Source organism: Canis lupus, chromosome 23 (assembly GCF_003254725.2).
Source record: "Canis lupus dingo isolate Sandy chromosome 23, ASM325472v2, whole genome shotgun sequence".
Taxonomy (NCBI): domain Eukaryota; kingdom Metazoa; phylum Chordata; class Mammalia; order Carnivora; family Canidae; genus Canis; species Canis lupus.
The window spans coordinates 8,343,727-8,349,498 of record NC_064265.1 but is presented as its reverse complement, the minus strand read 5'-3'; the positions used below and the strand labels follow the sequence as shown (position 1 = coordinate 8,349,498).

The window sequence follows — 5,772 nt, the reverse complement described above, 5'->3', positions numbered from 1 at the left end:
TCAGAGCCAAAGGGGTCCCCTTCCTCACTCGCTCCCACAGAATGATGTCAGCCTACACAGAGGACCAGCTGGGGAAACAGTGGCATCTGTCCATTCTTCCTTTAGCAAACATGTACTGTGTGCATCTGGCAGCTTTTGGAGTTCTAAAAATGAGCAAAAGTAGATAAGACCCCTGCCCTGGTGTAACTCAAAATCAAGCTGGCAAGACAGATGTTAACCTCAAAATCCACCAACAGGGACTGTTCATAGTCACAAAGCTGGGTGTTGGGGGTTGGCGGAGTACCAAATGCAATGAGCAGGAATGTCCAGGCGGTGGAGTCAGGGGAGACCCCATTTTTGTCTTCCTGAGATGGGTGCTTCCAGGCAGAGGAAAGAGCAAATCTAAAGGTCTTGACCTTGATGTAGACAGAGTGGGGCCCATTCCAGAAGGGAAGACGGCCCCCCTGGCTGGACCCAGAGAGTGAGAGGGAGTCCCTCCTAGGAAAGGATCAGATGTGAGCCAAGGGCACCACAGGGCTGTTGACGAGGTTTACCGCCTGTACTTTGTGTTTTGGGGGGAAGAGCATGATTGCTAAATAGGTTGTACTTTAGTAAGACTCTGCCTCCTGCTCTGAGGACAAAGTTTGTGGAGGGGCAAAAATGAATGGGGCAAATAGGTCAGGGGGCCTTTGTCAGGAGAGATGATGGGGACTTGACCCAGGAAGGGGACTGTGGAAAGTGAGAAACTTGATAGCTATTTAGGATGCAAAATTGGAAGACAAAGCACCCAAGAGTGGGTGAGGAGGCCTCTGGGTAGGACAGTAGGGAAGGTGCCACAAGGGACTTCCTCGGGTCCCCTCCTGGGCTGGCCCTCAGGCCTCCCCCATCTGCCACAATGAGCACTTGGCAAGTAGGATGGATGATTCTTTGGGGGCTTCTTGTATTTAAGAATTAAGTATAGGCCCTATCTTCCCTCCTCCTGTCCTATGTCTATCATAAGTAGCATGAGCTCAAAAAGACCTGCTGGAGGCAGGCACACATCGCCAGTGACGGGAACACTTCTGCATCTCTGGTCACTGTGAATGCACCTGTACGAACTGCGCCACCCCACCCCCACCCCGGTGCATGAACTGCCCCAGAGCACAGAGCACAAAGGTGGCCTCAGGCTGCTTCCAATTTTTTCTATTAACCAATTAAGAACTTACATGACATACTCCCTCTTGAGGGAACTTTGCCTTCAGCTTGAATTATTTGAAAAACAAGATAGGATTTGGGGTCCACTGCCACATCGCTGTTGAGGACACTCGGACATGAGGTCCACTGCCACATCACTGTTGAGGACACTCGGACACCTCACAGGGTCCAGGACAGGCTACCAAAGACAGTACCAATCCTCTAAGTCAAGGGGAGCCTGGTGGGAGCCCCTACTTGACTCCTCTTTAGGTGATGGTCCTGTGGATAAGTAACCACAGGCCTCAACCAAGAGCACAAAATCCCAGCAAGGCCGAGCGTCTAGAACTCCCGACAGCAGCTCCACGGCAGGCTGAAGTCAGCCCCCCCCAGTAAACACAGGCAGGACCTTCCTGGAAACCTCAGCCACCGCCCCCGCCCCCAGACTCCTGTTTTCCTTGGGGTAATTTCATTTTCGAAGGCTGTGGCCCAAGGCCTTCATCGTGGGTCTCCCACTCCACCCCAACAGATCTCCTTCCCTTCCCATCTCAAGAAGGAGCAGCTGGATGTGGTCTTCTCTTCCTGAAGCCTGGGCCTCTCTGTAAATTGCTGCATTTCCTCCGGGGGCCAGCTTTGCATACTGGGGATCTCAGGAAGGGGAAGACCTGGATCTAGTCTGAAAACAGTTAACTAACTCTGTAAGTGTCGGAAGAGCCCCACTCACCCTACATTTGAATAGTGAGAAATCCAGTCAAGTGGCCTTCACTGGACTCTAGGCATTTTCCTTTAAACTCTACCTGTCCCTGCCACCTGTGGACACAGTAAGGGGGCCATCCTGGGCAGTTAATCTTCCCTGCAGGCCCCAGAACCTTGAGGAGGCTTATTTACAGAGCAGACCTCCAACACTGCCCCATCCCAACCTCAGCACATGCTGTGGTCTAAGTGCTTTTCATGCAGGGAAAAGAAAAGTTTCCAGGTGGAAATCTTCCAAATGTGTCTTCCCCAATCACCTTGTCACCAGACTGTTCTAAGCAAAAACTTTCTCATAAATTATCTTTGCCTTTGGCCGTTCACACACAAAGGTCACATAGCTGTCTGCCTCTGATATCACACACGTAGCTGGGGAAATGGTTTCAGAGGTTCCCACAGCTGGAATCTCCAGAGGAATTCTGACCAAGAAAGGGGAGATGAGGTCATGATGAAAAGGGAAAGAAGGAAAGAGAAAGCAGGCAAGACCCAGGGAGCTAGACAAGGAGAGGGAACTCTTTCTCTAGATCATCTAGAAACCTTCCCCCTTCCGTCTCTACCCTGCAGCTTCCTCAGCCCTGCCCCCCACCATCCCATCCACACAAACGAACAATAAAAACCGTTAACGATAATACACCAGTGTGAATGAGCACACGCGGCACCCAAATCTTGGTTTCTAAATACCATTCTCTGTTAAAAGAAAACAGGACTCCTTGGTGAAGTGGCTGATTCATTGCCAGAGCACAGAAAATACAAGGTGAGCCCGGAGCATGTAGTGCCAGAAGGTAAGAAAGTGCTCGAAGATGGGCAAGATGCCAAGAGACATGGAAGTTTGGAAGGAATGATGGAGTCTAGTGGATGGAAACTAGTGGGTACAAGTATCTCTCATGGTTCCTTTTTTAATTGCAAAGAGAAAACAGCAGTTGTACCCAGGGGGAGTTTGGTGCACATCACCTAAACCAAGTGACCAGAGACAGCATGTCTAACAAATGGGAAAAGGAACATTGGGAACCTCCCCATGTGATACTCTGAGGATGACACAGTGTCACCCTTTGTGGCGATCTTGCCAAAAATGCATAACCTGAAACTAATAATGAGGAAACAGCAGAACAGAATTTGAGCAATATCATTCCACAAAATAACTGGCCTGAACTCTTCAAATATGTCAAATTCAAAAAACACAAAGAAAGGCTGAGGAATTTACCCACATTAGCATGACAACTAAATGCAGTGGGTGACCCTGGAACAGGAGAAAAAAAAAACGACATAAAGGAGATGTGATTGAGGCAACTGATAAAATTTGAATATAGGCTATGGACTATATGTTGGCAAATAGAATTTAAATTTTAAAAATAAATAATTCCTTTAAAAGACTATGGACTAGTAACAGTATTATATCAATATTAAATTCTCCACTTTTGATAACTGTATTGTGGTTTTATAAAATAATATTCTTGCTTCTTCTCCGAGAGAACACCAAATGGTGGATGATGCCGGTGCTGCGGTGGGCCCCAGAATGGGAGGCCGCGGCGGCATCTGGGGCCGGAGCAGTGGCCGTGGTCGGGGCCCGGGCCGGGGCCAAGGCCGCGGAGCTCGCGGAGGCAAGGCGGAGGACAAGGAGTGGATCCCCGTCACCAAGCTGGGCCGCCTAGCCAAGGACATGAAGATCAAGTCCCTGGAGATCTATCTCTTTTCTCTGCCCATCAAGGAATCTGAGATCACTGACTTCTTGGGGGCATCCCTCAAGGATGAGGTTTTAAAAATCATGCCTGTGGAAAAGCACACCCGTGCTGGCCCGCAGACCAGGTTCAGGGCATTTGTTGCCATGGGAGATTACAACAGACACGTGGGTCTGGGCATCAAGGGCTCCAAGGAGGTAGCCACTGCCATCCGTGGGCCATCATCCTGGCCAAGCTTTCCGTGCGGCAAGGCTACTGGGGGAACAAGATCCTCAAGCCTCACACTGTCCTATGCAAGGTGACTGGCCCCACACTGTCCCATGCAAGGTGACTGGCCACTGTGGTTCTGTACTGGTGCATCTCATCCCTGCCCCCAAAGGCACTGGCATTGTCTCAGCCCCTGTGCCCAAGAAGCTACTGATGATGGCTGGTATTGACGACTGCTACACTTCGGCCAGGGGCTGCACTGGCACCCTGGGGAACTTTGCCAAGGCTACTTGTGGTGCGATCTCTAAGACCTACAGCTATCTCACCCCTGATCTCTGGAAAGAGACTGTGTTCACCAAGTCTCCCTATTAGGAATTCACTGACCATCTTGTAAAGACCCACACTAGAGTCTCCATGCAGAGGACCCAGGTCCAGCTGTGGCTACCACATAGTTTTATACAAGAAAAATAAAAGTGAATTAAAGCTTAAAAAAAAAAGAATATTCTTGTCTTTATCAATACACATTGAACTATTTAGGGATAAAAAGACATTGTGTCCTCAACTTACTCTTAATTGATTCGGGAAAAAATGTGCATGTGTATGTGTGTATATATGATGTATAGTATATATACATTATTGAATGTAGAATATATTATATGCACACAGATGCACAGAGAGAATTATAAAGTAGATGAGCAAAATGTAAATAATTGGTGAGTCTCCATAAAGGATGTATTGGAATTGCTTGCAACTTTTCTGTAAATTTGAAATTATACTACAATGAGATTTACCTAAATCACAATGGGCAGCAATCATGCCGCTTACGGTGTGCTGGGCACTGTTTAAATACTTTACATGTGTCAACTCGATACTTAAAATAGTCCTACAAGATATATGGTCATCTTCATCTTACAGATGAGGAAACAAGGCACAGAGCTGTTTTGCGACCTGCCTGAGCCCCCTACCTAGTAAGACGGCAGAGCGGGGACCCAGTGTTGGGCCCTTCCACTGGGCTCCATAGTCCATGCTTGGCCAGTGTGCTCTGTGGCCCATGGACAGGCATGCACATGGAGGACAAGCACGCTTTACACACACACACACACACACACACACACACACACACACAGATGGGCTGCCTGGTGCCAAAACGTCACAGCCTGAGGACCAAAATAATCTTCAGGTGTGAACTGGAAAGAACGCCTTTGAGAAAGTAGAAGGGAGTTTAGTGCCTTGGGTTTGGGGGCCTGCATGAAGACCCTCCTCCCCAGAAGCCCTATTGGCCTTCTCTTACCCTCTCCAAGCCCCAAGCCCTGCATCTCTTCTTCCCCCAGCCCCAATGCCCACAAATGTAGAAACTAGGTGTTTCTGGCCTTGGCCTTCTGGACACTGGCTGGGGCCTTGATGGAGAGACGGGGGCCCAGCTACAGCAGCAGACCCGAAGCCAAGGTTGAGGGAAGACAAGTGAAAGCTGATGGCCACAGGGACCGGGGGAGACGGGACGAGAAGAGGACCGGCCTTGAGGCACACCCTGCGAGAAGCAGGGGTTGCCGGGCCCCAGCACCACAGTCACGACAGGCGTGGGCTTGTCTGGGGGTGGCCGTCCTCCTTGGCACTTGGCCAGAAAGGACTGAGGGTGGTCTGTCCCCTGCCTCCTCCCAAGGAAGCAGGCCTCGTGGGCAGGGACAGAGTCGTAGGGCCCAAGCTGGGCCGAGTGTCAGGAGGAGGCCAGTCTGGCAGGGAAGTAGTGGTGGGGGAGGAAGATGCTGACGTCTGACTTCAGAAGTGGAGTGGACCCCCGCCCTGCCCTCCCTGCTGAAGGGCCTGTCACAAGGCGGCCATGGCTCACACCTGCTTATCGGGGCTGGGGTGTGGAGAGGGTGTCAGGGACGGGAGATAGGGCTGGGCCCAGGCTGTCCACACCAGCCCGCCCTGCCCCCCCCTTCACACCTCCTCAGAGGCCCCTCAGCCCACTTCTCCCCCGCAGCTTCCA

General features: G+C 50.6%; 1 pseudogene; it reads left to right on the top strand.

Annotated features, from left to right (window-relative positions):
- Positions 1–3,355: 3,355 nt before the first annotated feature.
- On the top strand, positions 3,356–4,253 carry LOC112668913 (40S ribosomal protein S2-like; annotated as a pseudogene).
- The last annotated feature ends 1,519 nt before the right edge of the window (positions 4,254–5,772 follow it).